General features: G+C 35.8%; 3 non-coding genes across 3 annotated transcripts; all 3 read right to left on the bottom strand.

Moving 5' to 3' along the window:
• Positions 1–6,174: 6,174 nt before the first annotated feature.
• LOC143241145 (U4 spliceosomal RNA) lies at positions 6,175–6,315 on the bottom strand. Its single transcript, XR_013022209.1, has one exon. It is a non-coding gene; the product is annotated as a U4 spliceosomal RNA (small nuclear RNA).
• A 7,228-nt stretch (positions 6,316–13,543) lies between these two features.
• LOC143241144 (U4 spliceosomal RNA) lies at positions 13,544–13,684 on the bottom strand. The gene has a single exon (XR_013022208.1). It is a non-coding gene; the product is annotated as a U4 spliceosomal RNA (small nuclear RNA).
• Positions 13,685–18,782: 5,098 nt separating this feature from the next.
• On the bottom strand, positions 18,783–18,924 carry LOC143241158 (U4 spliceosomal RNA). The gene has a single exon (XR_013022222.1). It is a non-coding gene; the product is annotated as a U4 spliceosomal RNA (small nuclear RNA).
• Positions 18,925–21,151: the final 2,227 nt, after the last annotated feature.

The raw sequence follows: 21,151 nt of genomic DNA, 5'->3' as shown, positions 1-21,151 counted from the left end.
TGCTCATGTTAATGGTTGTGTTTCCAAGTGATAGTTTTATTTTTCTAGATTTTTCTTTGCTTCTTTAGTTTTCTATAGAAGGTGATTGCTTGTGTTTTTGTCGGATTTAACACGACCCTCCACTTGTTACTCCATGTTGAGACGTTGTTTAGTGATTCTTGTACGCGAGACATGGCCATTACTGGGTTTCTGGAGGTGCTCCAGATTGCGATGTAATCTGCGTATTGTGAATTGTGTGTGTATGTTAGATTTGGAAAAGGTATGTCACTGACGAAAATTATGTAAAGAAGTGGAGAGAGGACTGATCCTTGGGGCACTCCTGCCGTTATATTAAATAACTTGGATATGGTTTTATTGACTTTTACTTGTGCTGTTCTATTGGTTAAAAAATTTGAAATCCATTTGACTATCGTAGGATTTATTTGTAGGTGGTTTAGTTTGTATATGATGGCATTGTGCCAAACGCTGTCGAATGCTTTTTTGACATCTAGGAATACCCCGATGGTTACTTGATTGTTGTTGTAAGCTTTGTATATTGATTCGGTGAGTCGTGTGAGGTGATCTGTTGTTTGTCTATTTTTCTGGAGGCATTTTGAGATTCTGGAAGGATGTTGTTTGATTCGCAAAATGGAGGAGACGGTTGAGATAATTCTCTCCATCAGTTTGCCAAGGCAGCTTAACAGACTGATGGGGCGGAAATTATCTGGATTTGTTCTGTTAGTTTGTTTCTTGGGGATCGTTGTTATGATGGCTTTTTTCCACGTGTCAGGGTAATACCCGGTCGCTAGTGAAATGTTCATGATGTTTGTGAGGTGTTGTAGTAGGAGAGTGGAACTTTTTTTGAGAATAATATTTGGTATTTCGTCATGTCCGGGATAAGTGTTCTTCAAGTTTTTGATATTAATCTTTAGTTCGGTTATGGTTATTTTTCTATTGATTGAATTTGAGTATGCTTCTAGTGTATCTGCGGGAAATCCTGGTCAGAATGAAGCTTGGTTTGCATTTATGTAGTTGATGACATGGTGTTGGTGTTGAGTGTCGAAATCTACTGAGTTTAAATCGCTAAAACCAATGCCAAATTAGCTTCACACTTTATATATAGTAAGACATCAAGGTATACCACGTTGGTTTATGAATTAGTTTTTCTTAAATACGTTTACATTCTTTCTAGTGAATGAAACAGCATTCAAGTTGTTTGATTCAAATTTATTTATCTTCTAACACTTTTAAAGTGCTCTTGTACTTGCTTTCTGGTAAACTTCCTCTCACGCCTCTTTATACACTTTTGATGTTTTCATCATATAAAAAACTTTTGTGAGGATTTGTGCTTGGAAAACAAACCTGCCACCTATTGGCTCTATTGAGCATACGATCATGAGCCTAACAATTCTAATATTTTCTCTACCGTTTACTCCTTTTGGATAGATTAATAACTAGATAGATCAGGTCGTTTTCACCCTTTCTGTCGTAATAATGAAAAAACGAAAACAGGGATCTCTTTCTCTCTCTCAATGTATATCGTTGTTTGGGTATATATGTGTGTATGCCCAGGAAGGATCAGGTGCACTTGACCTCTTCCTCCTTCCTTTTCCTTGTTGGTGTGAACTGCTTAGTATGTTAATAATTGTTACATGAGGGCCAGAGTAACCCACATTTACTCGGGCCCATTTCAGGGCAATGTCCATCTATTTTGCACCATCAGTTCCTTCACTAATGTCTAGCTCATAGGTGGCCTGTTTTTATTTTGGTACTTAATTATTATTATTCTATATATATATTGTATTTTTATTTGTTTATTTCTTTTCTTTATTTTTTCAATTATTTTATTTTAATGATCTAATATATAAATTAATCGGGAAGAGGCGTTTAGGATTATCTTCCTCATACATGCAGTACCTGTCGAGTTCGCATAATAGTTCATTTTTGTTCTCCAATTTTTATCAAAATATGTTATTGTACTATGTAGGAAGCTATCTGCTATTGTTTGTGTGATTGAATATTTATGCATAAACTTTGAAGAGGTGGTTTTAGGTACTCTTTATGCTGTCGTAACTAGTGTATTTTGTAATTTTTCAATTGTTCTTTGCTTACGTTAATCCATGCTGGAGCTACATAGTCTGTTACATGTCTTATGTATGTTTTGTATATTTTGAGGATGTTTTCAGGTGTTTCTCCACTGTATTTATCAGTTAAACTTCTAGCATAGTTCGTTCTTCGCCAGATTTTAGTTTGTATATTATTTACATGGTTTGTCCATGTACGTTTAGAATCATACGTTAATCCTAGAAACTTTGGTGACGTAGAAATCTGGAGAAGTGCTCCATTAATGTAAATCTGTGGTTGTGCTTTCTGATGTTTCGTTCACTTTGAAAATATCACTTTGTTCAGTGTTTGCCGTGTTTATTTTGATCCTCTATTTTTGGCTGTATTCACATGTTCTGTTTAGGTGCGCTTGTATGTTTGTGGCTCTTATTGCTGGTGTGGGGGGGCACTTTTCCAAAGTGCTACATCATCAGCGAACTGTGACGAGCATCCATGATTTGGATCTTTAAGTGGCATATTATTCACATGCATGATGAAGAGAATAGTACTAACCATCCCTCCTATAGGGACGCCACGCCGGCTTCTGGAGTGAAGAACTCCGAGAAAATTCCCTCTACATTGTCTGTTTCCCAAAACGTTGGAGAGCCGGCGAATAATTCCACGCGATAGTCCCATTTCATTCATACGGAACCGGAGACCATTGTGCCATACAGTGTCGAATGCCTTCTCGATGTCGAGGAAGCAAGCGACAATGCATTCTTTTGTTGTTGTTTTTTTTTTAAATTAAAGCTATTTGTTATTGTTCCAGTTAACCTAACTAAATGATCTGTCGTTTGTCCAAATTTTCTCGATCCGTTTTGTTCCTCAGGTAATTTTGATGCTATCTCCAAAAATGTGGAGAGTCTATTACTTATTATTCGTTCAAGAATTTTGCCTACACAGCTGCTCAGGCTGATTGGTCGATAACTGTTTGGCTTATTGGCTGGATTAGCTTCTTACTATATTAGCTTGCTTCCAAGAAACTGGGACGTAGCCAGAGTAAAATGACAAATTAAAGAATGCTAATAGATGGTCAAATAATTTCAGAGTGCCTTTTTTGATGAGAATTGTACGTATGCCGACATTTTCTGGTGATTTGTTTTTGAGTTCTTAACTGCTTGTTTGAGTTCTGTTGGTGTGATTTCTTTGTTAAGTAGTAGATTATTTTAGCCTTTTGTGTTGTTGTTGTTAATATTGACTGGGAAATATGGTTTGTATAGTTCTTTGTTACACGATTGTTTAGAGCATTGTAAAATATTTGTTCATGTCTGAGTCGATATGTGTTTTGAAGGTGTTTTGCAGTTGTTGTCTGAAGGCTTCTGCTTTTTCTTTGTCGGTGTGCGCTGAGGCGTTATTATGTTCTAGTGTTGGGCACTTTCTTGTTGTGGCTTCGTTGGTGAGTCTTTTTTAGATGCGACGAAAACTTTCTAGGGTCTTGTTTTTCATTTAGTTGAGAGCAGAAGTTATCCCATTTTTCCTGTTTTCACAATTTAATTTCTGTTCTGATTTTATTTCTGACACTGTTTGTTTGTGTTTTATTTCTTTACCTCTTGTTGCCATGAACTGTCTTGTTAATTGTCTTCGTTGTTTTATCAGTGTTATTTGTTGCACGTTTGGTTTCCATAAGTTATTTACAGTTTTATGTTGTTGCTTTGGTACAGTGTTCGTTGCTTGCTTTTAGTAAACACTTCGTGATTATTAGACTATAAGTATCAATTTCTGTTTTGTTGTTGGCTGTATGCTTAACATTATCCGGTAATATGTTGCCTAATTCTTTTTGATATTCTTGTCAATTGGCTTTTTCGTAGTCAAATTTGTCTTGTTATATCTTTATGGGGGACGAGATCGAAGACACACCATATTGGTAGATGATCACCGCCACCATCTTTTTCCACATTAAAATTTAATAACTTTTGTCTGATATTAAAGGAGGTGAGGCAGATGTGTAAGTTTTCACTTGCATTTGTAGCATACGTTGTATGCGTAGGTGTACTGTCGTTTATTAGGGCTATGTTATTTTCATCGATGAATTGTAATAGGTGTCTTCCATTTGTGTTGGTGAATTTCATCCAAAGTTCTTATTGTTTACCATTCAGATCACCTATTACAATTGTATTTTGTTTGTGGGAAAAGATGTTGTGGAACAGGTTTATGTCAATGCATTTGGTTGGCGAACAATAAATACTTGCTACTGTTATAATTGAATGGTTATCTAGCAGGTTATCAGCAGTTATATTTTCATCATTATTGCTGTTCATTTTAATTTCAATTACTGAAAGAATGTTTTTATGTAATAACATAATTCCTCTGTTGGTATCTTGGTTGATTGTTTTATCTTTTCTAATTGCTGTATAATTCCATATTTTAAATCTATTGTTAGGCTAAATGAGGGTTTCACTTAGAATAATAATATCAGGGCTAGTATCTTTTATTACGTCTTCGATCTCGTGTTTTTTGGAAGCAAGTGCACCTTGGATGCTGATGCCTAAAAATCAGAAATAAGATCGAGCACACATTGATTTCAAGGACAACGGGACTTGGCGGCACACCTCTCGTGTGAACTGAGTAAAATTACGTTAATATAACCCCAGTACTGTTGTGTTCATTTCAGAAGATTGTGAACATGATAAGAGTAGACAAGATTGGATATACAGGTACATCATATGAAAAAAAAAAGTCGATTTCTTTTCGCCGTTAGATGTATTTTTTGAACTCTTGTTATTGGTTAAAGAAGATAAATTATACAAGTTTCGGACTTTTAGTATAGCTTTACGCTTGTTAAATTTCTAGCGAAAGCAGAAAGACTATGGATTTTTTCTTGTGTAAATGGTCACAACTGCTTGGCGTGGGTTTTAATAAAGTAAATTTAGCTACAACTAATGCCACATGACAAGTTTACAAGTTCATAGCTACACAATGGGTTAATCAGGCGTTGTCGACTGTAAAGAACGGACCAGTATCGTCGTCAACTTTTGTGGGGGTGGACAGATTGATTACTTTCGCCGTTACTTTGTGCACACCATACAAACAATAGAACACTTAGTGAAACACCTGTCGTTTTTTGCAAAGATTACACCAATATTTCCCAGTAAAGCAAAACACAACGCACACACATAAAAATCGGAATGCAATCATGTAGAAAAGAAAACATGAGAAAGTCATCTGGTATCGTCCGGGCATTCGTAGAGTAGACTTCTTACCTGTTATTGTAAGGTCTCTGTAACCACACTTTTAATATTAATACAATAATCCCGACTGTACAGGTCACCACTCGCCCACTATATTCACTCGACATTGCTGCAGAAAACCAACCTATCCGTTGATATGGAAACAAAACATAATGTTCGTTTGTATTAGATTTGCACACGTGATAATAATATGCAAAATCAGTAGAGAAATTATAAAAACATTATTTCAGTTGAAACGATGATCAAAACTCCGAATACACTGAACGCTTCAATCAAGTATATCTAACCTATTTCCCACATAATTTATAGATAAACAGAATATTTGTTTGTGTATACAATTTTCTAGTATCGCAACATGCGCTAATCGCTGTAGCACGTTAAAAGTTTACAGTAGAACTCTAATTTTCTGCACAGCATAAGTGATAGATTGTTCAGTTAAGATAAACATAAGTACCGTAAATTTCTTCTCAGCTCACACTTCATTCACTCTATAATGACGTCAGTAGTTTTGAATTTGCTCTGTTAAAGATTTTTCACTCGTTTCATACTAGTTCAAGCATCTACGAGAGACAGTTGCATTGTTATTTTTACGTTTTCGTTGCAAACGGCGAATATAACTTTTACTAATGCACTACGAGCATTCTATTTATGAAATAATCCTTTGAAAATCGTAGGCGATTTACAGACATTCGAAGTACTGTCCAGTTACAAGTTCTAAAACTGAAGCGTATATTTTGTTCTCTAACTGCTACTGGAACATTTACCCCTTTTCTATTATTTCAATAATGAACTTTTTAAAGTGGTCGAGTATAATGATCAATCTCCGTCTTCCGCTCTCATTGATGCGACTAGTACGAGTAATAGTAGAACGTTACACACTTTCTATTCTTATTTCACTTCGTAGCCTCAAACGAGGCCTGCAAAAATTGCCATAGCCGACGATATTTCACGTCGTCTTAGCGGGGTATTGGGAAAAGTTTTCAACTAGCAATAGTCGCGCCTCGGATTAACCTCACTGGCTACGACATCGCCTCTGCGCAAAGCTAATGCCAACTAAACTAAACTAACGTGGCAGGGTTCAGTTTAGAGAGAGAGAAACTGAAGAGTTCTCTCTCCAACTGGGGTGTTCAGGAACTTTGTAGTTCCTCTTCGTCCCCTTTCGTGGATTGTTATTAGGATTAAGTGGTGGTTTTTTTTTTATTATTATTATTTTAATAAATTAATTATCGTTATTATTCTTGACTTTTTGGGTGGGGAATGTCTCACTAAATGGTCTTTTGGGTGGAGGCAAAGGCAGCAGTGGAAAGAAAGGCCGGGACCTGTCCCGAAAGGAAAAAGTTGGGTAGATGTGAACATGAATGTAATTCACTCAAGTTCAGATCAAATCAAACGGCCCGATTCTGGGTCTGGAAAAAAGGTTGCCTGGGCTGGGATCTAGAAATCCAATGCCTGAAGATTTTGATGTGGGGGGAAACGGGAGTACCCCTGAGAAAACCCACTTTCACACGACAGGCGCCGAAAGTTTTGCCTGTCGTGTGCCCTGTACCTGAAAAAAAAAAAAAAAAAAAAAAAAGGAATTCATGTTAATAACATAGTTTTTATGTATTTAGACTCTTTGTTGAGTGGATTGTGATTCTTGAAATATGTTGTATGGTGATATGTATTTTGTTGGTGCACTTGATAATTTGTGTAGTGATGCCGTTAGTTTGTTTCTGTTTTCTGCTTTTCGATAATATTTCAGAGAAAGTTCTGTTATTCTATCTCTTATAGTTGGTAAATTACTAATTTGATGTAGATAATTTGTTGGTGTAAAAGATGGTAAACTGAATGCGGATTTTAATATTTTGTTTTGTTGCACTTGGATTTTTTGGAGTGTGTTGTTTGACATGTTGTATGTTACTTGACATCCGTACTCTATTAGTGGACGGATGTAAGCCTTGTATATTTGTATAATGGTGTTCGGTGCGCATTTTGATTGTTTACCAGTTATAGTCTTTAGATATGAAATCCTTTTTCTGATTGATGAGTGTATATTGTTTATGTGTTTTTTTCATGTTAGTTTTGTGTCGAAAGTGACGCCAAGGAATGTGATGTTTTTGCTCATGTTAATGGTTGTGTTTCCAAGTGATAGTTTTATTTTTTCTAGATTTTTTCTTTGCTTCTTTAGTTTTCTATAGAAGGTGATTGCTTGTGGTTTTTGTCGGATTTAACACGACCCTCCACTTGTTACTCCATGTTGAGACGTTGTTTAGTGATTCTTGTACGCGAGACATGGCCATTACTGGGTTTCTGGAGGTGCTCCAGATTGCGATGTAATCTGCGTATTGTGAATTGTGTGTGTATGTTAGATTTGGAAAAGGTATGTCACTGACGAAAATTATGTAAAGAAGTGGAGAGAGGACTGATCCTTGGGGCACTCCTGCCGTTATATTAAATAACTTGGATATGGTTTTATTGACTTTTACTTGTGCTGTTCTATTGGTTAAAAAATTTGAAATCCATTTGACTATCGTAGGATTTATTTGTAGGTGGTTTAGTTTGTATATGATGGCATTGTGCCAAACGCTGTCGAATGCTTTTTTGACATCTAGGAATACCCCGATGGTTACTTGATTGTTGTTGTAAGCTTTGTATATTGATTCGGTGAGTCGTGTGAGGTGATCTGTTGTTTGTCTATTTTTTCTGGAGGCATTTTGAGATTCTGGAAGGATGTTGTTTGATTCGCAAAAATGGAGGAGACGGTTGGAGATAATTCTCTCCATCAGTTTGCCAAGGCAGCTTAACAGACTGATGGGGCGGAAATTATCTGGATTTGTTCTGTTAGTTTGTTTCTTGGGGATCGTTGTTATGATGGCTTTTTTTTCCACGTGTCAGGGTAATACCCGGTCGCTAGTGAAATGTTCATGATGTTTGTGAGGTGTTGTAGTAGGAGAGTGGAACTTTTTTTGAGAATAATATTTGGTATTTCGTCATGTCCGGGATAAGTGTTCTTCAAGTTTTTGATATTAATCTTTAGTTCGGTTATGGTTATTTTTCTATTGATTGAATTTGAGTATGCTTCTAGTGTATCTGCGGGAAATCCTGGTCAGAATGAAGCTTGGTTTGCATTTATGTAGTTGATGACATGGTGTTGGTGTTGAGTGTCGAAATCTACTGAGTTTAAATCGCTAAAACCAATGCCAAATTAGCTTCACACTTTATATATAGTAAGACATCAAGGTATACCACGTTGGTTTATGAATTAGTTTTTCTTAAATACGTTTACATTCTTTCTAGTGAATGAAACAGCATTCAAGTTGTTTGATTCAAATTTATTTATCTTCTAACACTTTTAAAGTGCTTTTGTACTTGCTTTCTGGTAAACTTCCTCTCACGCCTCTTTATACACTTTTGATGTTTTCATCATATAAAAAACTTTTTGTGAGGATTTGTGCTTGGAAAACAAACCTGCCACCTATTGGCTCTATTGAGCATACGATCATGAGCCTAACAATTCTAATATTTTCTCTACCGTTTACTCCTTTTGGATAGATTAATAACTAGATAGATCAGGTCGTTTTCACCCTTTCTGTCGTAATAATGAAAAAACGAAAACAGGGATCTCTTTCTCTCTCTCAATGTATATCGTTGTTTGGGTATATATGTGTGTATGCCCAGGAAGGATCAGGTGCACTTGACCTCTTCCTCCTTCCTTTTCCTTGTTGGTGTGAACTGCTTAGTATGTTAATAATTGTTACATGAGGGCCAGAGTAACCCACATTTACTCGGGCCCATTTCAGGGCAATGTCCATCTATTTTGCACCATCAGTTCCTTCACTAATGTCTAGCTCATAGGTGGCCTGTTTTTATTTTGGTACTTAATTATTATTATTCTATATATATATTGTATTTTTATTTGTTTATTTCTTTTCTTTATTTTTTCAATTATTTTATTTTAATGATCTAATATATAAATTAATCGGGAAGAGGCGTTTAGGATTATCTTCCTCATACATGCAGTACCTGTCGAGTTCGCATAATAGTTCATTTTTGTTCTCCAATTTTATCAAAATATGTTATTGTACTATGTAGGAAGCTATCTGCTATTGTTTGTGTGATTGAATATTTATGCATAAACTTTGAAGAGGTGGTTTTAGGTACTCTTTATGCTGTCGTAACTAGTGTATTTTGTAATTTTTCAATTGTTCTTTGCTTACGTTAATCCATGCTGGAGCTACATAGTCTGTTACATGTCTTATGTATGTTTTGTATATTTTGAGGATGTTTTCAGGTGTTTCTCCACTGTATTTACCAGTTAAACTTCTAGCATAGTTCGTTCTTCGCCAGATTTTAGTTTGTATATTATTTACATGGTTTGTCCATGTACGTTTAGAATCATACGTTAATCCTAGAAACTTTGGTGACGTAGAAATCTGGAGAAGTGCTCCATTAATGTAAATCTGTGGTTGTGCTTTCTGATGTTTCGTTCACTTTGAAAATATCACTTTGTTCAGTGTTTGCCGTGTTTATTTTGATCCTCTATTTTTGGCTGTATTCACATGTTCTGTTTAGGTGCGCTTGTATGTTTGTGGCTCTTATTGCTGGTGTGGGGCACTTTTCCAAAGTGCTACATCATCAGCGAACTGTGACGAGCATCCATGATTTGGATCTTTAAGTGGCATATTATTCACATGCATGATGAAGAGAATAGTACTAACCATCCCTCCTATAGGAACGCCACGCCGGCTTCTGGAGTGAAGAACTCGAGAAAATTCCCTCTACATTGTCTGTTTCCCAAAACGTTGGAGAGCCGGCGAATAATTCCACGCGATAGTCCCATTTCATTCATACGGAACCGGAGACCATTGTGCCATACAGTGTCGAATGCCTTCTCGATGTCGAGGAAGCAAGCGACAATGCATTCTTTTGTTGTTGTTTTTTTTTTAAATTAAAGCTATTTGTTATTGTTCCAGTTAACCTAACTAAATGATCTGTCGTTTGTCCAAATTTTCTCGATCCGTTTTGTTCCTCAGGTAATTTTGATGCTATCTCCAAAATGTGGAGAGTCTATTACTTATTATTCGTTCAAGAATTTTGCCTACACAGCTGCTCAGGCTGATTGGTCGATAACTGTTTGGCTTATTGGCTGGATTAGCTTCTTACTATATTAGCTTGCTTCCAAGAAACTGGGACGTAGCCAGAGTAAAATGACAAATTAAAGAATGCTAATAGATGGTCAAATAATTTCGGAGTGCCTTTTTTGATGAGAATTGTACGTATGCCGACATTTTCTGGTGATTTGTTTTTTGAGTTCTTAACTGCTTGTTTGAGTTCTGTTGGTGTGATTTCTTTTGTTAAGTAGTAGATTATTTTAGCCTTTTGTGTTGTTGTTGTTAATATTGACTGGGAAATATAGTTTGTATAGTTCTTTGTTACACGATTGTTTAGAGCATTGTAAAATATTTGTTCATGTCTGAGTCGATATGTGTTTTGAAGGTGTTTTGCAGTTGTTGTCTGAAGGCTTCTGCTTTTCTTTGTCGGTGTGCGCTGAGGCGTTATTATGTTCTAGTGTTGGGCACTTTCTTGTTGTGGCTTCGTTGGTGAGTCTTTTTAGATGCGACGAAAACTTTCTAGGGTCTTGTTTTTTCATTTAGTTGAGAGCAGAAGTTATCCCATTTTTCCTGTTTTCACAATTTAATTTCTGTTCTGATTTTATTTCTGACACTGTTTGTTTGTGTTTTTATTTCTTTACCTCTTGTTGCCATGAACTGTCTTGTTAATTGTCTTCGTTGTTTTATCAGTGTTATTTGTTGCACGTTTGGTTTCCATAAGTTATTTACAGTTTTATGTTGTTGCTTTGGTACAGTGTTCGTTGCTTGCTTTTAGTAAACACTTCGTGATTATTAGACTATAAGTATCAATTTCTGTTTTGTTGTTGGCTGTATGCTTAACATTATCCGGTAATATGTTGCCTAATTCTTTTTGATATTCTTGTCAATTGGCTTTTTCGTAGTCAAATTTGTCTTGTTATATCTTTATGGGGGACGAGATCGAAGACACACCATATTGGTAGATGATCACCGCCACCATCTTTTTCCACATTAAAATTTAATAACTTTTGTCTGATATTAAAGGAGGTGAGGCAGATGTGTAAGTTTTCACTTGCATTTGTAGCATACGTTGTATGCGTAGGTGTACTGTCGTTTATTAGGGCTATGTTATTTTCATCGATGAATTGTAATAGGTGTCTTCCATTTGTGTTGGTGAATTTCATCCAAAGTTCTTATTGTTTACCATTCAGATCACCTATTACAATTGTATTTTGTTTGTGGGAAAAGATGTTGTGGAACAGGTTTATGTCAATGCATTTGGTTGGCGAACAATAAATACTTGCTACTGTTATAATTGAATGGTTATCTAGCAGGTTATCAGCAGTTATATTTTCATCATTATTGCTGTTCATTTTAATTTCAATTACTGAAAGAATGTTTTTATGTAATAACATAATTCCTCTGTTGGTATCTTGGTTGATTGTTTTATCTTTTCTAATTGCTGTATAATTCCATATTTTAAATCTATTGTTAGGCTAAATGAGGGTTTCACTTAGAATAATAATATCAGGGCTAGTATCTTTTATTACGTCTTCGATCTCGTGTTTTTTGGAAGCAAGTGCACCTTGGATGCTGATGCCTAAAAATCAGAAATAAGATCGAGCACACATTGATTTCAAGGACAACGGGACTTGGCGGCACACCTCTCGTGTGAACTGAGTAAAATTACGTTAATATAACCCCAGTACTGTTGTGTTCATTTCAGAAGATTGTGAACATGATAAGAGTAGACAAGATTGGATATACAGGTACATCATATGAAAAAAAAAAGTCGATTCCTTTTCGCCGTTAGATGTATTTTTGAACTCTTGTTATCGGTTAAAGAAGATAAATTATACAAGTTTCGGACTTTTAGTATAGCTTTACGCTTGTTAAATTTCTAGCGAAAGCAGAAAGACTATGGATTTTTTCTTGTGTAAATGGTCACAACTGCTTGGCGTGGGTTTTAATAAAGTAAATTTAGCTACAACTAATGCCACATGACAAGTTTACAAGTTCATAGCTACACAATGGGTTAATCAGGCGTTGTCGACTGTAAAGAACGGACCAGTATCGTCGTCAACTTTTGTGGGGGTGGACAGATTGATTACTTTCGCCGTTACTTTGTGCACACCATACAAACAATAGAACACTTAGTGAAACACCTGTCGTTTTGCAAAGATTACACCAATATTTCCCAGTAAAGCAAAACACAACGCACACACATAAAAATCGGAATGCAATCATGTAGAAAAGAAAACATGAGAAAGTCATCTGGTATCGTCCGGGCATTCGTAGAGTAGACTTCTTACCTGTTATTGTAAGGTCTCTGTAACCACACTTTTAATATTAATACAATAATCCCGACTGTACAGGTCACCACTCGCCCACTATATTCACTCGACATTGCTGCAGAAAACCAACCTATCCGTTGATATGGAAACAAAACATAATGTTCGTTTGTATTAGATTTGCACACGTGATAATAATATGCAAAATCAGTAGAGAAATTATAAAAACATTATTTCAGTTGAAACGATGATCAAAACTCCGAATACACTGAACGCTTCAATCAAGTATATCTAACCTATTTCCCACATAATTTATAGATAAACAGAATATTTGTTTGTGTATACAATTTTCTAGTATCGCAACATGCGCTAATCGCTGTAGCACGTTAAAAGTTTACAGTAGAACTCTAATTTTCTGCACAGCATAAGTGATAGATTGTTCAGTTAAGATAAACATAAGTACCGTAAATTTCTTCTCAGCTCACACTTCATTCACTCTATAATGACGTCAGTAGTTTTGAATTTGCTCTGTTAAAGATTTTTCACTCGTTTCATACTAGTTCAAGCATCTACGAGAGACAGTTGCATTGTTATTTTACGTTTTTCGTTGCAAACGGCGAATATAACTTTTACTAATGCACTACGAGCATTCTATTTATGAAATAATCCTTTGAAAATCGTAGGCGATTTACAGACATTCGAAGTACTGTCCAGTTACAAGTTCTAAAACTGAAGCGTATATTTTGTTCTCTAACTGCTACTGGAACATTTACCCCTTTTCTATTATTTCAATAATGAACTTTTTAAAGTGGTCGAGTATAATGATCAATCTCCGTCTTCCGCTCTCATTGATGCGACTAGTACGAGTAATAGTAGAACGTTACACACTTTCTATTCTTATTTCACTTCGTAGCCTCAAACGAGGCCTGCAAAAATTGCCATAGCCGACGATATTTCACGTCGTCTTAGCGGGGTATTGGGAAAAGTTTTCAACTAGCAATAGTCGCGCCTCGGATTAACCTCACTGGCTACGACATCGCCTCTGCGCAAAGCTAATGCCAAATTAGCTTCACACTTTATATATAGTAAGACATCACGGTATACCACGTTGGTTTATGAATTAGTTTTTCTTAAATACGTTTACATTCTTTCTAGCGAATGAAACAGCATTCAAGTTGTTTGATTCAAATTTATTTATCTTCTAACACTTTTAAAGTGCTTTTGTACTTGCTTTCTGGTAAACTTCCTCTCACGCCTCTTTATACACTTTTGATGTTTTCATCATATAAAAAACTTTGTGAGGATTTGTGCTTGGAAAACAAACCTGCCACCTATTGGCTCTATTGAGCATACGATCATGAGCCTAACAATTCTAATATTTTCTCTACCGTTTACTCCTTTTGGATAGATTAATAACTAGATAGATCAGGTCGTTTTCACCCTTTCTGTCGTAATAATGAAAAACGAAAACAGGGATCTCTTTCTCTCTCTCAATGTATATCGTTGTTTGGGTATATATGTGTGTATGCCCAGGAAGGATCAGGTGCACTTGACCTCTTCCTCCTTCCTTTTCCTTGTTGGTGTGAACGGCTTAGTATGTTAATAATTGTTACATGAGGGCCAGAGTAACCCACATTTACTCGGGCCCATTTCAGGGCAATGTCCATCTATTTTGCACCATCAGTTCCTTCACTAATGTCTAGCTCATAGGTGGCCTGTTTTTATTTTGGTACTTAATTATTATTATTCTATATATATATTGTATTTTTATTTGTTTATTTCTTTTCTTTATTTTTTCAATTATTTTATTTTAATGATCTAATATATAAATTAATCGGGAAGAGGCGTTTAGGATTATCTTCCTCATACATGCAGTACCTGTCGAGTTCGCATAATAGTTCATTTTTGTTCTCCAATTTTTATCAAAATATGTTATTGTACTATGTAGGAAGCTATCTGCTATTGTTTGTGTGATTGAATATTTATGCATAAACTTTGAAGAGGTGGTTTTAGGTACTCTTTATGCTGTCGTAACTAGTGTATTTTGTAATTTTTCAATTGTTCTTTGCTTACGTTAATCCATGCTGGAGCTACATAGTCTGTTACATGTCTTATGTATGTTTTGTATATTTTGAGGATGTTTTCAGGTGTTTCTCCACTGTATTTACCAGTTAAACTTCTAGCATAGTTCGTTCTTCGCCAGATTTTAGTTTGTATATTATTTACATGGTTTGTCCATGTACGTTTAGAATCATACGTTAATCCTAGAAACTTTGGTGACGTAGAAATCTGGAGAAGTGCTCCATTAATGTAAATCTGTGGTTGTGCTTTCTGATGTTTCGTTCACTTTGAAAATATCACTTTGTTCAGTGTTTGCCGTGTTTATTTTGATCCTCTATTTTTGGCTGTATTCACATGTTCTGTTTAGGTGCGCTTGTATGTTTGTGGCTCTTATTGCTGGTGTGGGGGGCACTTTTCCAAAGTGCTACATCATCAGCGAACTGTGACGAGCATCCATGATTTGGATCTTTAAGTGGCATATTATTCACATGCATGATGAAGAGAATAGTACTAACCATCCCTCCTATAGGGACGCCACGCCGGCTTCTGGAGTGAAGAACTCCGAGAAAATTCCCTCTACATTGTCTGTTTCCCAAAACGTTGGAGAGCCGGCGAATAATTCCACGCGATAGTCCCATTTCATTCATACGGAACCGGAGACCATTGTGCCATACAGTGTCGAATGCCTTCTCGATGTCGAGGAAGCAAGCGACAATGCATTCTTTTTGTTGTTGTTTTTTTTTTAATTAAAGCTATTTGTTATTGTTCCAGTTAACCTAACTAAATGATCTGTCGTTTGTCCAAATTTTCTCGATCCGTTTTGTTCCTCAGGTAATTTTGATGCTATCTCCAAAATGTGGAGAGTCTATTACTTATTATTCGTTCAAGAATTTTGCCTACACAGCTGCTCAGGCTGATTGGTCGATAACTGTTTGGCTTATTGGCTGGATTAGCTTCTTACTATATTAGCTTGCTTCCAAGAAACTGGGACGTAGCCAGAGTAAAATGACAAATTAAAGAATGCTAATAGATGGTCAAATAATTTCGGAGTGCCTTTTGATGAGAATTGTACGTATGCCGACATTTTCTGGTGATTTGTTTTTGAGTTCTTAACTGCTTGTTTGAGTTCTGTTGGTGTGATTTCTTTTGTTAAGTAGTAGATTATTTTAGCCTTTTGTGTTGTTGTTGTTAATATTGACTGGGAAATATAGTTTGTATAGTTCTTTGTTACACGATTGTTTAGAGCATTGTAAAATATTTGTTCATGTCTGAGTCGATATGTGTTTTGAAGGTGTTTTGCAGTTGTTGTCTGAAGGCTTCTGCTTTTTCTTTGTCGGTGTGCGCTGAGGCGTTATTATGTTCTAGTGTTGGGCACTTTCTTGTTGTGGCTTCGTTGGTGAGTCTTTTAGATGCGACGAAAACTTTCTAGGGTCTTGTTTTTCATTTAGTTGAGAGCAGAAGTTATCCCATTTTTCCTGTTTTCACAATTTAATTTCTGTTCTGATTTTATTTCTGACACTGTTTGTTTGTGTTTTTATTTCTTTACCTCTTGTTGCCATGAACTGTCTTGTTAATTGTCTTCGTTGTTTTATCAGTGTTATTTGTTGCACGTTTGGTTTCCATAAGTTATTTACAGTTTTATGTTGTTGCTTTGGTACAGTGTTCGTTGCTTGCTTTTAGTAAACACTTCGTGATTATTAGACTATAAGTATCAATTTCTGTTTTGTTGTTGGCTGTATGCTTAACATTATCCGGTAATATGTTGCCTAATTCTTTTTTGATATTCTTGTCAATTGGCTTTTTCGTAGTCAAATTTGTCTTGTTATATCTTTATGGGGGACGAGATCGAAGACACACCATATTGGTAGATGATCACCGCCACCATCTTTTTTCCACATTAAAATTTAATAACTTTTGTCTGATATTAAAGGAGGTGAGGCAGATGTGTAAGTTTTCACTTGCATTTGTAGCATACGTTGTATGCGTAGGTGTACTGTCGTTTATTAGGGCTATGTTATTTTCATCGATGAATTGTAATAGGTGTCTTCCATTTGTGTTGGTGAATTTCATCCAAAGTTCTTATTGTTTACCATTCAGATCACCTATTACAATTGTATTTTGTTTGTGGGAAAAGATGTTGTGGAACAGGTTTATGTCAATGCATTTGGTTGGCGAACAATAAATACTTGCTACTGTTATAATTGAATGGTTATCTAGCAGGTTATCAGCAGTTATATTTTCATCATTATTGCTGTTCATTTTAATTTCAATTACTGAAAGAATGTTTTTATGTAATAACATAATTCCTCTGTTGGTATCTTGGTTGATTGTTTTATCTTTTCTAATTGCTGTATAATTCCATATTTTAAATCTATTGTTAGGCTAAATGAGGGTTTCACTTAGAATAATAATATCAGGGCTAGTATCTTTTATTACGTCTTCGATCTCGTGTTTTTTGGAAGCAAGTGCACCTTGGATGCTGATGCCTAAAAATCAGAAATAAGATCGAGCACACATTGATTTCAAGGACAACGGGACTTGGCGGCACACCTCTCGTGTGAACTGAGTAAAATTACGTTAATATAACCCCAGTACTGTTGTGTTCATTTCAGAAGATTGTGAACATGATAAGAGTAGACAAGATTGGATATACAGGTACATCATATGAAAAAAAAAAGTCGATTCCTTTTCGCCGTTAGATGTATTTTTGAACTCTTGTTATCGGTTAAAGAAGATAAATTATACAAGTTTCGGACTTTTAGTATAGCTTTACGCTTGTTAAATTTCTAGCGAAAGCAGAAAGACTATGGATTTTTTCTTGTGTAAATGGTCACAACTGCTTGGCGTGGGTTTTAATAAAGTAAATTTAGCTACAACTAATGCCACATGACAAGTTTACAAGTTCATAGCTACACAATGGGTTAATCAGGCGTTGTCGACTGTAAAGAACGGACCAGTATCGTCGTCAACTTTTGTGGGGGTGGACAGATTGATTACTTTCGCCGTTACTTTGTGCACACCATACAAACAATAGAACACTTAGTGAAACACCTGTCGTTTTGCAAAGATTACACCAATATTTCCCAGTAAAGCAAAACACAACGCACACACATAAAATCGGAATGCAATCATGTAGAAAAGAAAACATGAGAAAGTCATCTGGTATCGTCCGGGCATTCGTAGAGTAGACTTCTTACCTGTTATTGTAAGGTCTCTGTAACCACACTTTTAATATTAATACAATAATCCCGACTGTACAGGTCACCACTCGCCCACTATATTCACTCGACATTGCTGCAGAAAACCAACCTATCCGTTGATATGGAAACAAAACATAATGTTCGTTTGTATTAGATTTGCACACGTGATAATAATATGCAAAATCAGTAGAGAAATTATAAAAACATTATTTCAGTTGAAACGATGATCAAAACTCCGAATACACTGAACGCTTCAATCAAGTATATCTAACCTATTTCCCACATAATTTATAGATAAACAGAATATTTGTTTGTGTATACAATTTTCTAGTATCGCAACATGCGCTAATCGCTGTAGCACGTTAAAAGTTTACAGTAGAACTCTAATTTTCTGCACAGCATAAGTGATAGATTGTTCAGTTAAGATAAACATAAGTACCGTAAATTTCTTCTCAGCTCACACTTCATTCACTCTATAATGACGTCAGTAGTTTTGAATTTGCTCTGTTAAAGATTTTTCACTCGTTTCATACTAGTTCAAGCATCTACGAGAGACAGTTGCATTGTTATTTTTACGTTTTTTCGTTGCAAACGGCGAATATAACTTTTACTAATGCACTACGAGCATTCTATTTATGAAATAATCCTTTGAAAATCGTAGGCGATTTACAGACATTCGAAGTACTGTCCAGTTACAAGTTCTAAAACTGAAGCGTATATTTTGTTCTCTAACTGCTACTGGAACATTTACCCCTTTTCTATTATTTCAATAATGAACTTTTTAAAGTGGTCGAGTATAATGATCAATCTCCGTCTTCCGCTCTCATTGATGCGACTAGTACGAGTAATAGTAGAACGTTACACACTTTCTATTCTTATTTCACTTCGTAGCCTCAAACGAGGCCTGCAAAAAATTGCCATAGCCGACGATATTTCACGTCGTCTTAGCGGGGTATTGGGAAAAGTTTTCAACTAGCAATAGTCGCGCCTCGGATTAACCTCACTGGCTACGACATCGCCTCTGCGCAAAGCTAATGCCAAATTAGCTTCACACTTTATATATAGTAAGACATCACGGTATACCACGTTGGTTTATGAATTAGTTTTTCTTAAATACGTTTACATTCTTTCTAGCGAATGAAACAGCATTCAAGTTGTTTGATTCAAATTTATTTATCTTCTAACACTTTTAAAGTGCTTTTGTACTTGCTTTCTGGTAAACTTCCTCTCACGCCTCTTTATACACTTTTGATGTTTTCATCATATAAAAAACTTTGTGAGGATTTGTGCTTGGAAAACAAACCTGCCACCTATTGGCTCTATTGAGCATACGATCATGAGCCTAACAATTCTAATATTTTCTCTACCGTTTACTCCTTTTGGATAGATTAATAACTAGATAGATCAGGTCGTTTTCACCCTTTCTGTCGTAATAATGAAAAACGAAAACAGGGATCTCTTTCTCTCTCTCAATGTATATCGTTGTTTGGGTATATATGTGTGTATGCCCAGGAAGGATCAGGTGCACTTGACCTCTTCCTCCTTCCTTTTCCTTGTTGGTGTGAACGGCTTAGTATGTTAATAATTGTTACATGAGGGCCAGAGTAACCCACATTTACTCGGGCCCATTTCAGGGCAATGTCCATCTATTTTGCACCATCAGTTCCTTCACTAATGTCTAGCTCATAGGTGGCCTGTTTTTATTTTGGTACTTAATTATTATTATTCTATATATATATTGTATTTTTATTTGTTTATTTCTTTTCTTTATTTTTTCAATTATTTTATTTTAATGATCTAATATATAAATTAATCGGGAAGAGGCGTTTAGGATTATCTTCCTCATACATGCAGTACCTGTCGAGTTCGCATAATAGTTCATTTTTGTTCTCCAATTTTATCAAAATATGTTATTGTACTATGTAGGAAGCTATCTGCTATTGTTTGTGTGATTGAATATTTATGCATAAACTTTGAAGAGGTGGTTTTAGGTACTCTTTATGCTGTCGTAACTAGTGTATTTTGTAATTTTTCAATTGTTCTTTGCTTACGTTAATCCATGCTGGAGCTACATAGTCTGTTACATGTCTTATGTATGTTTTGTATATTTTGAGGATGTTTTCAGGTGTTTCTCCACTGTATTTACCAGTTAAACTTCTAGCATAGTTCGTTCTTCGCCAGATTTTAGTTTGTATATTATTTACATGGTTTGTCCATGTACGTTTAGAATCATACGTTAATCCTAGAAACTTTGGTGACGTAGAAATCTGGAGAAGTGCTCCATTAATGTAAATCTGTGGTTGTGCTTTCTGATGTTTCGTTCACTTTGAAAATATCACTTTGTTCAGTGTTTGCCGTGTTTATTTTGATCCTCTATTTTTGGCTGTATTCACATGTTCTGTTTAGGTGCGCTTGTATGTTTGTGGCTCTTATTGCTGGTGTGGGGGCACTTTTCCAAAGTGCTACATCATCAGCGAACTGTGACGAGCATCCATGATTTGGATCTTTAAGTGGCATATTATTCACATGCATGATGAAGAGAATAGTACTAACCATCCCTCCTATAGGGACGCCACGCCGGCTTCTGGAGTGAAGAACTCCGAGAAAATTCCCTCTACATTGTCTGTTTCCCAAAACGTTGGAGAGCCGGCGAATAATTCCACGCGATAGTCCCATTTCATTCATACGGAACCGGAGACCATTGTGCCATACAGTGTCGAATGCCTTCTCGATGTCGAGGAAGCAAGCGACAATGCATTCTTTTGTTGTTGTTTTTTTTTTAATTAAAGCTATTTGTTATTGTTCCAGTTAACCTAACTAAATGATCTGTCGTTTGTCCAAATTTTCTCGATCCGTTTTGTTCCTCAGGTAATTTTGATGCTATCTCCAAAATGTGGAGAGTCTATTACTTATTATTCGTTCAAGAATTTTGCCTACACAGCTGCTCAGGCTGATTGGTCGATAACTGTTTGGCTTATTGGCTGGATTAGCTTCTTACTATATTAGCTTGCTTCCAAGAAACTGGGACGTAGCCAGAGTAAAATGACAAATTAAAGAATGCTAATAGATGGTCAAATAATTTCGGAGTGCCTTTTGATGAGAATTGTACGTATGCCGACATTTTCTGGTGATTTGTTTTTGAGTTCTTAACTGCTTGTTTGAGTTCTGTTGGTGTGATTTCTTTTGTTAAGTAGTAGATTATTTTAGCCTTTTGTGTTGTTGTTGTTAATATTGACTGGGAAATATAGTTTGTATAGTTC

The sequence above is a fragment of the Tachypleus tridentatus genome, chromosome 13 (assembly GCF_004210375.1).
Source record: "Tachypleus tridentatus isolate NWPU-2018 chromosome 13, ASM421037v1, whole genome shotgun sequence".
NCBI lineage: Eukaryota > Metazoa > Arthropoda > Merostomata > Xiphosura > Limulidae > Tachypleus > Tachypleus tridentatus.
This window is presented reverse-complemented; position numbering and strand designations above follow the sequence as displayed.